This window comes from Cajanus cajan, chromosome 2, assembly GCF_000230855.2.
Source record: "Cajanus cajan strain Asha chromosome 2, NIPB_CcT2T_4, whole genome shotgun sequence".
Taxonomy (NCBI): domain Eukaryota; kingdom Viridiplantae; phylum Streptophyta; class Magnoliopsida; order Fabales; family Fabaceae; genus Cajanus; species Cajanus cajan.
In genome coordinates this window covers 53,818,100-53,834,902 of record NC_138518.1, presented here as the reverse complement: position 1 = coordinate 53,834,902, position 16,803 = coordinate 53,818,100, and the positions used below count along the sequence as shown (strand labels likewise).

The 16,803-nt window shown below is 32.8% G+C and overlaps 1 pseudogene across 1 annotated transcript in view; it reads left to right on the top strand.

The window, feature by feature from the left end:
* The window catches only part of LOC109811250 (callose synthase 7-like), a 51,893-nt pseudogene extending 48,990 nt beyond the window's left edge, over nt 1-2,903 (top strand). Inside the window, exons 39-43 of the transcript XR_014431570.1 lie at nt 872-1,669; nt 1,769-1,819; nt 1,900-2,085; nt 2,295-2,551; nt 2,670-2,903. The product of XR_014431570.1 is annotated as a callose synthase 7-like (transcript). The remainder of the gene's footprint in view (nt 1-871; nt 1,670-1,768; nt 1,820-1,899; nt 2,086-2,294; nt 2,552-2,669) is intronic.
* The last annotated feature ends 13,900 nt before the right edge of the window (nt 2,904-16,803 follow it).

Genomic DNA, 16,803 nt, shown 5'->3' with positions numbered 1-16,803 from the left:
CTCCTTGAGCATGGTTTGTGAGGTTTACTTGAGCTATGATATCCACCGGTACAAACAAAGTCAAGGTGATCATATTCTCTTCATAAAGCATTCCCCTAATGGTAGACTTACTCTTTTTTTAGTCTATGCAGACAACATACTATAGGTGATGATGAATCGAAGAAATTGGTCCTCAAAGGAAAATTAGTAGTTCAATTTGAAATGAAGGATTTGGGTAAATTAAAGTATTTCCTTGACGTAGAGGTTGTCTATAAAGGCATCTTTATATTCCAATGGAAGTATGTTCTCGATCATCTCAAAGAAATAGGAAAGTTGGGATGCAAGATCTGAGGAGTTCCCATTGAACAAAATCGTAGGCTTGGAGGTGGAAAAAGTTCACCTATCAAGAAGTCCCAATATCAACGATTGGTAGGGAAATTTGATATATTTATCTCACAATATGCTCGACATTGCCTATGGTGTGAGTGTAGTCTATAAGCTTATGCTTGACCCTTAGACATTTTCAGACAATTGTGAGTGTGTTTGTAGTGGTCTATCAGATTATGCTTGACCCTTAGACATTAATCATGCTTTTATAGAGAAAACTCTTATCTCTAAAATGAGGAAACTATGACTTAAAGATAGAAGAGGAAAAATATTTAAAAAAATAATAATAAAAGATAAGATACTGATAAACCCCTAAAGATATTTATGTTATTTCCAACAATTGGGATGTTTTATATGACTATATAATGAAATATTTGAAATATACAACGTACAATACAACCATAGATATAACTAGACAAATAACTATTAAAGTACGTGAATGTAATTTCGTTCTATAGAATATATTTATATTAACGCCCATATTTGGACTTTATGAATTTGTCAGGTAACTGTGTTAATTGTGTATGTGTTCTTATATGGTCGTTTATATATGGTTTTGAGTGGAGTTGAGAGAGAAATTCTTCAAAGTTCAAACATACAGAAGAGCAAAGCCTTTGAAGAGGTCTTGGCAACTCAGTTTGTTGTTCAGTTGGGATTACTACTTGTGCTGCCAATGGTTATGGAAATTGGCTTGGAGAAGGGATTTCGCACTGCCTTCGGTGATTTTATCTTTATGCAGCTGCAGCTAGGCTCTGTGTTCTTTACTTTCCAGCTTGGAACAAAAGTTCATTATTATGGAAGAACACTCTTGCATGGAGGCGCTAAGTATAGACCAACTAGTCGTGGATTTGTTGTCTTCCATGCAAAATTTGCTGATAACTACAGACGATACTCGCGAAGTCATTTTGTGAAGGCCTTGGAGATTCTCATACTATTGATTGTTTATGAAGTCTATGGGGAGTCATATCGTAGCTCACATCTTAATTTATTTATAACAATATCAATGTGGTTTTTGGTCACTTCTTGGTTGTTTGCTCCTTTCTTATTTAATCCTTCTGGCTTTGATTGGAAAAAAACATTTGATGATTGGAAAGATTGGAAGCAGTGGATTGGAAAAAGTGGTGGTCTTGGTATTTCACCTGATAAAAGCTGGGAATCTTGGTGGCATGAAGAAAATGAATACCTGAAATACTCAAATATGAGAGGAAAATTATTTGAGATAATTCTTGCATTTCGCTTCTTTGTGTACCAATATGGAATTGTCTACCACATGGATATTACTCATCATAACAAAGATTTGTTGGTAAAGTAACCCATTGTCTGTATTCTCCAATTCAATTTATGGTTGCATTGCATGTTTTATTATGCTATCTTACGAGTACCATTTGCTTTTTCCCTGTAGGTATTTGGACTTTCTTGGGTAATTTTAATAATAATACTCATTGTATTCAAGGTACGTAATTAGTTCAGATTTCTGCAATTTTAATTAATTGGTCTTATGTTGATTGTATGAATTCCATATGAGCAAATCAGATGGAATCAGTGAGAAGACAAAGATTTGGCAGTGACATTCAGCTCAGGTTTCGTATTTTCAAGGCAGTTCGCTTTCTTTGCCTATTGTCACTCATGACAGTACTATTTGTGGTATTTGGACTTACCATATCAGATTTCTTTGCTGCTATTATCGCCTTCATGCCTTCTGGATGGGCCATTATTCAGGTAAGTTAGAACTTCTGCATCCTAAAAAAACACAAGTTAAAGAGAATCTTTATTATTTGGGTTAACTTGTTATTGTATGACATGTCTTTAGGCAGATTAAAGAAATACTACCATATGTTTTACTTTCACACCAACCTAGAAAATTTTCTATGTAAGTACTTCATTCATTAAAAATGTTGATGTTCCTTCTTTCCTTCTCTTTCATGAAGATTGCACAAGCATGGAAGGTATGGCTGAAAGGAGTTAGAGTATGGGGCACAGTGAAAGAGCTATCCAGAGCTTATGACTACGTAATGGGATTAATAATCTTCATGCCAATATTAATTTTGTCAAGGTTCACGTTTGTGTCAGTTTTCCAAACCCGCTTGCTATTCGGTCAAGCATTTAGTAGAGGGCTCCCTATTTCAACAATGCTTGCTGGAAAGGACACTTATAAATCTGATTGACATATTATTGAATTACCAAGGTAATCTGACATGTACTATACATACATCAATTAAAGGTTATTTTAATTTTGTAACATGCATTAAAGAAAATGATACTTTTTTTTCTCACTTATTCCATATCTTTCCAAACATTGGCAGGAATATGAAGTTCAGATTGATTACAAATTGATCTCCAACTTGCAAGATATTTTGGGAGCTCTTACGATTCCCTTTTACTTTTCTTACTAAATTTGTTGACTGAGAATAGAAATGACCAATGAGAATCCAACATCAAGACATTGACTAAATTAAAGCAATATAGCAAGACTTTCATGTTTTGAAATTTCATAACTGTATATTTCTTACAATATAAACGGTATTTAGAAGTCAGAATCATCTATCCTAATTTTACGTTTTTTCTTAGTCATATGTAAAATTTGATATTTTATTATTATTTTTAACAAATTATTTGCTAAATACTAAATTTCTTATTAAAAATAATATTAATAGATTTAAAAAAAAGTTTATAATGCGTGGGAAATTATATATTTTATTTGAAAGGGTTAATAAAATGGAAATAACGTGATATTCAATGTAGTGAAGTAGTTTCATAATTAAATGAAAGGCATAAGTGTATAAGCAAATATAAACTAAATCAAAGTATCACCTTTATTAATTATTGATAATAAATAATTTAATTACAAATACTTTTAAATATTTATATTATAAGTTTAATGTTAATTTACATACTAGTACAAAAATGATATTTTATGTTAGGATTTTACATTGGTTATTAGGTGGTCAGTTTGACCATTATGCTAGTAATCGACACTGTGTTAGAGCAAAGGTATAAATATATAAGTTTATGTCATTAGAATCATTATGTTGGTGATTGATATCATGTTAGCGTTTATGTATAACAATATTTTAAGTTCGGTGTCATTATGACCATTATGCTAGTGATGGTCACCATTTTTGATCTAAGACATAATATTTTAAGTTCAATGTCATTAAGATTGATATGTTGGTGATTTACACCATATTGGAGTTGACATATAATATTTGAAGTTTGGTGTCGTTACGATCACTATACTAGTGGTTGACACCATGTTTTAGGCATAATATTGTGAAGTTTGGTGTCATTGAGACCGTAATGTTGGTGGTCGATCAATGTCATGCTGGAGCTTAAACAAAATTTGTTAGCTTAGTTAGAAGGATTGTTATGCTTAAACAAAATACTTTTGGGTAGAGATAATTAAAGAACACAATTTCTTAGATTCAAAATGCAATATTGATAAGACCACAATTAAATAAGACACCTTATGAATTATGGAGAGGAAGGAGACCCAACATTTCATACTTCCATCATTTTGAATGTAAATATTATATCCTGAATACGAAGGATCAACTAGGTAAGTTTGATTCCAAAGTGAGCGAGCATATCTTCCTTGGATAATCAGATACTTTAAAGGTTTATAGAGTTTTCAACTCTAAAACCTCTATGGTATAAGAATCTATCTATGTAAAGTTTAATGATGCATTAGCGGCTGATAGGAAACTATTAGATCTAGAAAAGGAATTTGTAGATTTGTAGATTGAAAGAGATCAAATGAACGAGCCAGACATAACCAATCAGTTAATGGACTCTCCTAAAGGTCAAATGAATTAGTTAGACAAAGCCACCAAACATCACAAAAACCAGAAGTTCATCAACTATCATCCTTAAGCTCAAACCTTTGGTGATAAGACTTTTAGTGTTCGGATAAGGTCTGAACTCAGAGACAATGTTTCATATGCTTTACTGTCTAAAGTTGAACCAAATAACATATACGAAGCACTAGGAGACAATGATTAGATCATTGTTATGGAACAAGAGCTTCATCAATTTGAAAGGAATAACGTCTGGACCCTTGTCCCAAAGCCAGAACACCAGAGCATTATTGGAACAAGATAGGTGTTTAGAAACAAGTTGGACGACCAAGGTAAAGTGGTAAGAAATAAGGCTAGATTAGTAACACAAGGTTACAATCAACAAGAAGGTATAAATTTTACTAAAACCTTTGCACCTATTACTAGACTTGAAGTTATCAAGATGATGTTAACTTTTCCAGCTCACAAAAATATTAAACTGTGTTCAAATGGATGTAAAGAGTTTTTTTATAATGGAGTTATTGAAGAGAAAATTTATGTTAAACAACCTCTTGGCTTTGAAAACACAAAATTTAAAGAACATGTTTTCAAACTCAAAAAGGCTCTTTATAGTCTGAAACAAGCTCCTAGAGATTGATATGAAAGACTAAGTAATTTTCTACTTAGCAATGGTTTTGTGAGAGGCAAAGTTAACACAACCCTCTTTAGAAAAAAGTCTAGAACAAATTTTATTGTAGTTCAAATTAATGTTGATGACATAATCTTTGTTGCTACTAATGAATCATTTTGTGAGGATTTTTTAAGTTAATGCAAATTAAATTCAAAATGACCTTGATGAGTGAGTTGACATTCTTCTTAGGATTTCGGATCAAACAAACAGACAAATGCATCTTCATTCATCAACAAAAAATGCACTAAAGAACTTCTTTAGAAATTTAGGATGAATAATTGCAAGTCGATACCTACACCTATGCATCCATCTATATATCTATCAAAAGAAGAATCAAGTAAACCAGTATATCAAATGATCTATAGGGGTATGATTGGATCCTTACTTCCTAACTGCATGCTAATCTAACATCATGTTCAGCATCTATTTCTATGCTAGATTTCAATCTGGTTGTAGAGAGTCTCATCTAAAGGTTGTTAAACACATATTTAGACATCTTGTAGGTCCTAGTAACCTTAGTTTGTTCTATGAGAAAAATAATGATTTCATTTTAGTAAGATTTTGTGATGTAGACTATGTTGGAGATAGGATTGAAAGAAAGAGTTCACATATAGATGTTGTCACTTCTTTGGAAATTGTCTCATTTCATGGGCAAGTAAGAAACAAAACTCTAACTGCAAAGATATAGTATATCTTAGCAGTTGAATCTTTCTCACAGCTCTTATAGGCTAAGTATCAATTAGAAGACTATTCTAGTCTTGAAAATAATATACATGTATTTTATGATAATACTAGTACAATTAATTGAAGCATTTAATGCACTAACAAATACTTCTTTTCTTTAAAGATCAGACAAAGGAGTAAGATGAACCAGTTCAATGAATCAGATTCAAGAAGTTACGATGGTCATCTCTTTCAAAGCTACTATATAAGAAGCTTTGGAACTCAAAAACAAGAATAAGTAATAATAGAAAATATAAGTGTAAATATAGAAAAATGATTTTTACTCATCTCTTAGAAAATCGTTTTTAAAAGTTTTCTTATAGTCAAACGATTCTTTGTAATCATGTCTAAAAGAGATGACAATTGCAACCTTGTAATACCTTCATAACCTTTGTTATAAGGTAGAGCATGGAGAGACTTAACTCTAAAAGAATACTTGGTTTTGAGTTTGGAGGGGCTTGACTGTAAAAGAATACTTGGTTTTTAGTCTAGAGAGACTTATCTGTAAAAGAATACTTGGTTTTGAGCCTAGATAAGTTTAACTATAAAAGAATACTTAGATTTGAACCTAGAGAGACTTGTTTGTAAAAAAAATACTTGGGGTTGAGCATGAAGAGGCTTGTGTGTAAAAGATCATGGATGTTTTCAAGGGGAGTCCCCTATGCATTGGATATAGCACCTAAGTTAGATATACATGCTATATTACTCATATAATTTGATATGCATGATAAGAAAGAGATAAAACAAGCATATTCTACCATATATAAAATCCTTTTTGTATGCTCTACTTTATGTCTTAAATCTCTCAGATGCTAAGACTAGATTTCATATGTATGCACACTTAATCTGATATGCTTTAAGAATAAAAATTGAATTTCATTCTTGTTGCTTTATTGTGATCCCTTAGTTTGTCTCAAACGTCATATCGACTGGTGATAGAACTAAAAGAAGGTGAGAAAATACATGTCTTTAAAGAACATACTCATAAAAATCAATTTGCTTGAATGATTTTACAATGTCTTAGATGTGAGCCTTACATCACTATGATAAAACGATCCCAAATCTCTTTTTCTCTTTTTAAGAAAAATATCTTTTGAAAGATAAAAGCATTTCAAAAAGTCAAAAGTCTTTGCTAAAATTTAAAAATCATTTAGTCTTACTAAAACAAAAATATTTTCTAAGACAAAGAAAAATAGACATTTCAAAAACTTGTTTGTCACCATCAAAAAACAGGAGATTGATAAGTCAAAAGGAAATCTTAGACTCCTCAAGATTTGGAATTTTAATGTTATAACAAATGAAACATTTTTACTAGAAAAAATGTCTTAAAAAATGATTATTAGACAAAGTGTAAGATACAGAATGTCTATAAGATAATGTGAATCATATGAAACATACAGTCTGTCTCATATACATTAAATGTTCATTATTTATTGAGACTAATGACAAATCTCATTTGAATGTTTTATTCCTTAACAAATTGATGAACTAAAAAGTTATCTTGGAAAGCATAAATCTGTTAAAGAGAACAAAGTCATGCTTTCCGTCAAAACCAAGAGTGAAGATCCCTAAAATCACCGAGAAAAGCAAACAATGTAACATCCCAAATTTTATACAATATTAATAAAAGGGTATATAGTGTTTTATTTTATTAAATTTTATGTTCAGTAAAATAAATAAATATATTTATATATATATATATATATATATATGTATATATATATGTATGTGTTAATCAATTATATTATAAATATTACCTACTAATAATAACTTATTATAAATTTGTATGATGATATAAACATATAAAATAAAATAGTTTAGTGGTTGAACTGGTTGAGCTTAGAGACAATATATGTTGGGTCCTGGATCAAATCCTACCATGATCTCTTATGTTTTTTTATTAAAAAAAAATAGGTGCAGCGGAATGTACAGAAAGTGAACGTGAATAGGTGCAGTAGCAAAGCAATCATATAGCAATTATATAGCTTTAACGTAAGCAATTACGTAAGATTTGCACAGTTACATAACAATCATTACCGGGATAAGATACAACTGTGCAGTAAGTGAGATTTCATTTCCTATAAATAGGTTCCATTAAGGCATGCAGCAACGAAAAATTGAAGAGAGCGTAGGAAAGATTTATCTCTTTAAAATTTTATATACTACTATATTTATTTATTTATATTGTTTTTATGTATATTTATTTAGTAAAGTGTCTCTAACCTCATCTATTTGTTTAACTTTTAATTATTATGTTTATTTATTTATATTATTTTTTTATGTATATTTATTTAGTGAGGTGTTTCTAACCTCATCTAACTACTTAACTTTTAATTACTGTTTATTTATTTATGTTATTGTTATATTTATTCAGTGAGGTGTTCCTAACCTCATCTATTTGTTTAACCTCTAATTACTATTGCTTATTCTATGATTATTCTTATCCATAATAATTATTAATATATTCACATTTTATATTGTTTAATTATTTTATAATAATTGTCATTGTCATTTAATTAATTGGTGCTCTTAATATATTTTATTTAAAATTTGTGTTATTTAATTAAAGCTTAAATAATGATAAATTCTTAAATTTATTTAGTGTGATTGTTTTTTTATGATTAATATAATTTTGTTAAAATGTCTTTGACTCATTTTAAAGATAAATAATACTTTATGGCCATAGACGATAAAGTTTGAATTATTTGTAGCTGGAGGTTTAACCTTGGGGATTTAAATGAGTAATAAATTAAGGTGAAATATCCTATTGTTGATTAAGGTGAAATATCATTTTATTGGTTGATATTATGATGATGCTCATTTATCCTGACTAGTCACTATAAGTATAATTCAAATTTTATTGTATCATAAAAATCTAATATATGATCTGTATATATATTTATATATATATATATATATATTTATATATATATATATATATATATGTTTAATTTTGATTATAAATAATTCTGTTTATTCTTTTGAATTATTGTATTTATTGGATATTGTTCTTACTCCTTTCTTTTCTTTGTTTTTAAAATTAAATATATTATAAAATAGATGAATCTACTTGGGATTCCAGATCATCTTGCAGTTGTTATAGTTGTTGTCTTCCTTGGAAGGAAATGAGAATGTGGAGGCTATTTGATGGATCTGTTATAATTTTATTTATTATTATAATAGAAGTGAAAGAAAGAAATATTGTGTAAAGTAATACATTATTCTAAATATTTTATAACAATATGTTATGTATTAAATTCACAAAATATTCTTTTCTTTACCTTCATTTTTAATAAAATAAAAATATATATTGTTAATGATATAATTAAAAATATATATATATTATATAAGAAAATATATAATTTTTATAATATAAATCGGGCGTTACAAACAAAGGTGTTGTTGTTGTTTCTTTATGTTGACATTGCTTCTACAAGCTCCATTTGGTATTGAAAGATGATAAATATCCACCTTGATCATATAAGATGTATCATTTGGTAAAATGCATTTAATGTTTGCATTAAATGAGTCAACAATTACCTCTCATTACAAGGAAAGATGTTGAAGATAGATGAAACAAACTTGTGAGTTGGACTCATGGTGTTGCAACAATCATCCTCTCCAAAGCTACTATATAAAAAGATTTGAAGTTCAAAAAGAAGAATAAACACATTCTGTAAATTATGTGTGCATAAACTTCATTCTTTCTTGTACAAAGCTTATTGCACTATATTGGTTGTATAACATCTAAGTAAGAAGAAACAACATCTTTGCAACCTTTATAACCATTGTTGTAATGTTGAGCTTGAAAAGGCTTGTTTGAAAAACAATATTTGGTTTTTAAGTTTGAAAAGTCATGTTTGCAAAAGAATATTTGGTTGTTAAGTTTGGATATACTTGTTGTGAAAAGAATACTTGAGTAATTGTTTGAAGAGGTAAGTCAAACACTACTATAGGATGCATATTCTACATCGGTTCTGTGAAGTCATTTACATCGGTTCTAAAATCGATGTAGAATAAAGAGAGAAAATTTATACTCTTCTACATCGGTTTTAAAACCGATGTAGATTATGCATAAATCTACATCGGTTTTCCTGAAAACCAATGTAGAAATATACACAAATTACATCGGTTTTCCTGAGAATCGATGTAAATTTATGTATAAATTTACATCTGTTCTATAAAAAATAGATGTAAATTGTATTTTTTTAAAAAAAAGAAAATTATTATTGTTTTTAGATTATTTCTAATTACCTGTAATGAACATATATATAAATCTTGGACATATTTTTCATATATAAATATAATAGACAAATATTGTTCACCAAGATTAACTTGACCACCAAATTACAATAACAAAAATCACACAAACAAATTATAATAGTTGCGTTGCAGTGTGACTAGGAGGGGTTTGCTGGAGCATTGATAACTAGACTTAGATTAATCTAAAGGCTATTACTAGTGGTACATGGAAAATTACATATATTTAACCACCTTAGAATTGTTCAAATTTATCCAGCAACACTAAGAATTCACTTTAATTACACTTGTGAGGAGTTAAAAATAAATTAAAGGGAAATAACACTATGATATTTGGTTTCGCGTATGAAAATAGTAAGCAAAAACATATTTCAAGGTATTTTAGCCCAAATCATATTGATTAACCAAAAAACCAAACATAAAAAGTATGCAATCACGAGGTATAAAACACAATGCAAAATCATACCAGGACTCCGATTCTTAAAAGAATAAATTTAGTTTTCATCTCAATTACGGTCCTATAAAGGATCATGTAAAATACTTGAACTAAATTATTCTAATAAAAAGATCGTTAAAAACATGGTCTCCCTTTAAACTTAAAGAGCCCATTTGTTTTAAAGTTGAATAAAATTAAGGCAGATGATAAACACACCTCCACTCTTGTATAAGCACACCCCCTTTTTTAAAAAAGATATATAAAATATCTAAATTATCCTTAAAAAAAATAAAATTCCTAAATTTATACTTCGTTCCCCGTATCCTGCACCCCACACCCCCTTCCCCGCACCCCCAACACCCCACAGCCCATTTTCAGCAAGAGACATGCACTTAGGGGAATGTACCATCTCGACTTTGGTAGGTTTTCCAAACCCAAAATCAGTCTCAAACAGTGAAGTTAGGTGACCCTGTAACTAGTACCGTATTTCCCAATATAGATATTTTCCTCAATAATGCCCTCCAATTTTCTGCACCTTGAAGAGGTTCAGTTTTCATATCAGTTATTGCTCTTGCAATAGCCTTCACCGCCTTCAAAAAACCACCTTCTCCCTTGAGCTCCTTTCTCTTGAGCACTGCATAACATTTTGTTAAGCAATTTCCGAAGTACGTTGCCGGTACAGGGTACTCAAAGCGATCTCTACAATCTGCTGCAAAACGAAAGTACTCCTCTTTTACCTCTTCTCCTTCCTCATCATTATCATCATCTCTATGTTTTGCTTTCACTAAGCTAACCCACACAAAAGCACACGTCACCACAAATTTATACAGGGGGGTGTGGGGTGTTGGGGCTGCGGGGAAGGGGGGGTGTGGGGTGCGGGAAGGGGGGTGTGGGGTACCGGGATCGCGGGGAAGGGGATGTAAATTTAGGAATTTCATTTTCTTAAGGATAATTTAGACATTTTATATATATTTTTTAAAAAAAGGGGTATACTTATACAAGAGTGGAGGTGTGTTTATCATCTGCCTAAAATTAATTCCTCAATCACAAATTTTACATTGAGCCCATTTGTTTTAAACTTATAAAGAGCCCATTTGTTCAATGAGATTTTTTTAGCACAATATGCTATACAAATATCACAAATAACTAACAGTCCAAGAGCCAAGTCCAACCCAAAATAGACAAACAGCACTTATCTTTAGACCAGACCAGGCAAAATATTAGTTCTCTATTTTTTTATCAAAAATATAAAATACATATATTATTCCCTTCAAAGAAAAAATTCACCAAGATAATACAGTTTATCTCAAAGCATGCATACCCTAGGTAGGGAATTAAGATCTATAAAAAGTCAATTTGGTGCAGTCATGGTAGAACCTGAGCCCATCCTATAAAATTTGTGTTCCACACACTTCAATCACATAGTTCCTACTTAACAAAAATCAAATTTACTGAAAAAATAACTTTAAAAGCCATCATTTTCAAATGTAACGACACTGTATGTGCATATGGAAGATTAGAACTTAAAATTACTATACTGTTGTCGCAACTCAAAAATTTCTAATTTTGCAAACTATGGTTTAGACCTCTTTTGAAAATCTCATCAATTAAAGAATGTCTAGACACCAGACTAATCCTTAATCAATGGTTTTGAAAATAGGTTATTAGGAGTCGCCACCAATGTTTTACTCAAAACATTGAAAAAAGAAAAGGTTTTTTTTAAATCTAATAATGGCCTTGATAACTAGAATTGGGTTCGGGGGTCGATTACGTGTAAGGAAGGTATTAAGCACCCCTATGACGAAGTTAACATTATAAACAATAATAATATAAATATTAAATCCCCTTTTATTGATAACTAATTACATGTTTGAAATTTAAATTAAATAATTGACTATAAAATATATACATGATTGTTTTTGTTATAACAATGTCTATTAGACATGAAAAATAAAAGATAGGGAAGAAGATAAAGATAAGACATAAAAGATAGAGAAGAAGATTGATTGAAATACCTCGTAACAAGCTTTGTTAGATCTTCACATATGAAAAATCAAGGTGCTTTGTGGCAACCTTTCACACTACAATTGCCTCACCGAATCTCAAGAAAGAAATACAATAGGAGAGAGATAAATAGGAAATTTTCGTGCTCATATGAGTCTTATTCAAAATTTTCCTGGCCGCCCTAAGAATTGTGCTTGAGTCTTCTATTTATAGGAATTAGAAGGGGGCCAGAACGGCCCGTTCCGGATTCAAAACGGCCCGTTCTGGGCTAGTCCGTTATGGATAAAATAAGAATATGGAACAGCCCGTTCCAAAAGTAGAACGCCCCATTCTAGGTTCGAATTTTACTTACAATAAGCTGTTCCGGAATGGCCCGTTCCAAACTAGGGTTTTAGTCCCATTTGATGATTTGGAATGTCCCGTTCCAGTTTTAAAACGGCCCGTTCTGAGCAAGTTTGTTATGAGTAAAATAAGAATTTGGAACGGCCCGTTCCTAAAGTGAAATGGCCCGTTTTGGGTTCAAATCTTGCTTATAACAACCTATTTTGGAACGGGCCATTCCGTTTTGGGAACAGCTCGTTCCGATCTTGGAATAGCCCGTTCTGGGCTACCAAAACCAGCTTATTTAGGCTTTAGTTCTTCTAATGTCATGTCTTATTGTTTCCATGCTTCGAGAGCTCCTTTCCTTGATAATAGACGTCTAATTCATTGTTTTTGTGAGCCCGGACGAAATTGGGTGTCTACAGCTGCCCCTCTTTACTTTTCTTTTGGAATAACTATGTGTTGTTTTTCCAAAGGCAAGTAAAGACGTAGACATTTCCTCCGGGTATTCTCTCCATCTCTGTGTTGGTGCTTCTAGGTTACTTTTCTTAGATAGGTGTATTTGCTCGTATCCTCGCCCTTTAGAGCAGTTGAGTGTTGGTTGCGTACTCTATTGGGTAACAAGGTTGATGAACTGTACACCTGACCTTCGGTCTTCAAGTAGATGCTCCATTGTTTCTCTTATGATAATGCGTTCTTTTACTTGTAGCTTGTTGAAGAGGGAGTATTTTTGTAGCTCAGCTTCCCTCACGGCTTTGTCGTATACCGGATTGGGAGGTGACTACTGTCTCTCTAGACCTTTCCCTCACGACTCTGTCATATACCGGATTGAGAGGTGAGTACAGTCTCTCCAAACCTTTCCCTCACGGCCTTGTCGTATACCGGATTGGGATGTGAGTATAGTCTCTCCAGACTTTTTCCTCACGGCTTTGTCGTATACAGGATTGGGAGGTGAGTATAGTTTCTCCAGATCTTTCTCTCACGACTTTGTCATATACCGGATTGGGAGGTGAGTACAGTTTCTCCAGACCTTTCCCTCATGGCTTTGTCGTATACCGGATTGGGATGTGAGTACAGTCTCTCCAGATCTTTCCCTCACAGCTTTGTCGTATACCGGATTGGGAGGTGAGTATAGTCTCTCCAGACCTTTCCCTCACGGCTTTGTCGTATACCAGATTGGGATGTGAGTACAGTCTCTCCAGACCTTTCCTTCATGGCTGTCGTATACCGAATTAGGAGGTGTGTACAGTCTCTCTGGACCTTTCCCTCACGGCTTCGTCGTATACCGGATTGGGAGGTGAGTACAGTCTCTCTAGACCTTTCCCTCATGGCTTTGTCATATACCAGATTGGGATGTGAGAACAGTCTCTCCAGACCTTTGTTGTATTTTGAGGAAACTATCGTTGCCCTCATTGGTTTGCTTGACTTGTGGTAGATATTGCCCCAAGGATGTTGGGTAGAAGGTGTGTCGTGATGCCTCTAATTTGGGTTGCTTTTGTCTTTTGTTCAAATGTTGTCAATTGGAATTTGTGCTTCCTTTTTGGCTTTTCTTGTTGGTGTTGTGGGATGAAAGACTGCCCCTAGGTAGATGGGTAGGAGATGTTTGATGTGCCCCTGTGTTGGTGGGCAAAGAGGTGGATGGGTAATGGGAATTCTGGTGTTGCCCCTATCGTGTGAGTATTGTGATGCCTCTCCAGGCATGATGCATGGTCTTTTCAGTTTGTTGATGACCGATTGTTTGATTATCGATGGATGGTTGTGGATGCCCCATGGCAAGTATAAAGCATGGATGCGTGGATGTACATGAAAATGCAAGGTAGGAATGGCAGGAATAGATTGAATTTTCTAATTTTTTTTAATTTTATTTATTTATATATATATACCTTTTTTGTGCATCCTTATGCCATATGCATGCTATGCAATGATGTCTCTACGCTAATGCTTAAAATGCAAATTTGTTTTTTTGCTTTCAAGAAATTGATCTATGCGCATTAATTGATGATGTGGATTGTCAACCTTTAGTCCTGTCGAATTCCAAGTGTTGCTTCTTGAACTTAAGGTTTGTGTAGTTCAGTCCTCTCGTTTGTACTGGATATGATATGTTAGCTCTTAGATCAGGTATATCTAGACTCTGTTTTAGGACACCTCCAACTTTTCCCTTTGTGCATATTTCGTGTATCTCTTAATACTGTCTTAATGCCATATCGGTTAAGAAAAGAGAAAGAAAGGGATATTTTTGATTTTTCAAAAGATTTGTTTTAAAAGGATTTTTTTTTGTTGATTCTAGAAGAACGGTTGGCCGAGGTTGGCTAGTGTTTAGGCTGATGAACAAGCATATTTAAAGTAAGAAAACCATTTTCCGCATTAGCTTAATATTCCTTTCAAAGTTAAACGATGACTTGAGGCTGCTTATTGATTAAATGATCTTCCCGAACTGTCTCTCGATTTTCAGTTCGGGATGCTGCTTTGTCCTAACTTTTTTCTAGGTAACTTGAGATGTGTTTCCTAGCAGACATTTCTTTTTCGATCCTTGCTTTTACCTAGGTTACCCTTTTTGTTCGTGAGTCTCCTAGCAGACCTTGCCCTAACTTTTGCGCAACCCCCTTAGTGGGTTTCCTTCCAGGCTTTTATTTTTTTTGCAACATTTGTGATCATTCTTCATTCCTTCATTAAAGGGGGATGCCCTTTGCACTCATTTTGTTTAGACTTCTATCCACAAGTCATGCCAAATTTGATTGATCTTTATGTGTTCCTTATCGCATATTAAGCCATTGTTTTTAATGACGTTCCTATTTTAAATATGCGTGTTCATTTAAGGTTTGTTGACAAGGCTTAGAATGTTGAAGGAGGAAAAGAATTGAAGTAGAAAGATGTATGGCAGTAAAGATAATATTTTTAATTTACATATGCCCTTTTAATGTAGCTCAAAGGCCTGAGCATACGCTGAGTTCGTGATTCATACACAGAGAAGTAGAAGGAGGTTTCCCCTTAGAGAGGCCTGGGTAATTTGACTATAGAGCTAGTCCTCCTCTTGTTTGATGTATCTATAGCCTTTCATAGGAGGTGACTGTAGGTAGGAGCGACAATAGAGTTTTGGCATAGAATTTTCATGGAGTCTTGTTTCTCTCTCTTTTTTTTTTTTTGACAAGGATACCTGAGTTGTCCTTTGACTTTCAACTCTGGAAGTCATTACTTTTTTGTATCCCTAACTTTTGCATAGGATATATCCTATCGGGACTTTTGACTTTCTTTATTATTATTTTTTTTTTGAACCCTAATTTTTTGCCTAGGACACCTTTTGCGAGTTTTCGTCCTAGCGGGCTTTTGAAAAATAATGTCTTCAAACATGATACACCTTTTCCATATTGTAATTATCTTGATAAGAAAATTCTATCCACTTGCCCTACACGTTTGAGATTTGTCCTCCTCCTTAGTAATGCTGGATGGGTCCTTTGATGATGATGCTTGGATTCTCACGGACCCCCGACACGGCTTCATCCTTGTTGTATGGGAAAAGGCCCAACGTCTTGATAGTTAAATTTGGCATTCCTTTCCCTTTCCCTAAACCAAGTATCTCTGTCGCCGTCACATGGCAAACTCTAAGGTTTGTCGCAATATTTTGGGCTAGAGTAACAGGTTATCACCTTGAGTGTGATTTCCGACAAGGCTCGCAGGCTCCAAGGCCAAAATTGGGTCGGTTGTACGTCAACCACTCCCTGTGTTTAATACCCTCATGCCCCCGAGTGTAGGGGGAACTGTTGTGTGCAAAGGTTTGTATGTAATTTTTATTTCAAACATATGTGAATTTAAACAAGCAAATAGATATCAAAGTCAAACAAAGAAAACAAACAAGGTAAAGGGGAAAAATATTTAAATTATTTATTCTTATTTTATAAACTTCATCATTTATTTGGGCCTGACCCTCTTAAAACGTCCCCAGTGGAGTCGCCATCTGTCGCAACCCAAAAATTTCTGATTTTGCAAACTATGGTTTAGACATCCTTTGAAAACCTCATCAATTAAAGAATGTCTGGACATCATATTAATCCTTAATCAATGGTTTTGGAAATAGGTTCTTAGGATTCGGCACCAAATTTTACTCAAAACATTGGAAAAAGAAAAGATTTTTTTAAAATCCGATAATGGCCTTGATAAACAGAATTGGGTTCGGGGGTCAGTTACGTGTAAGGAAGGTATTAAGCACCCCTACAACGCCCTTAATTGGTACC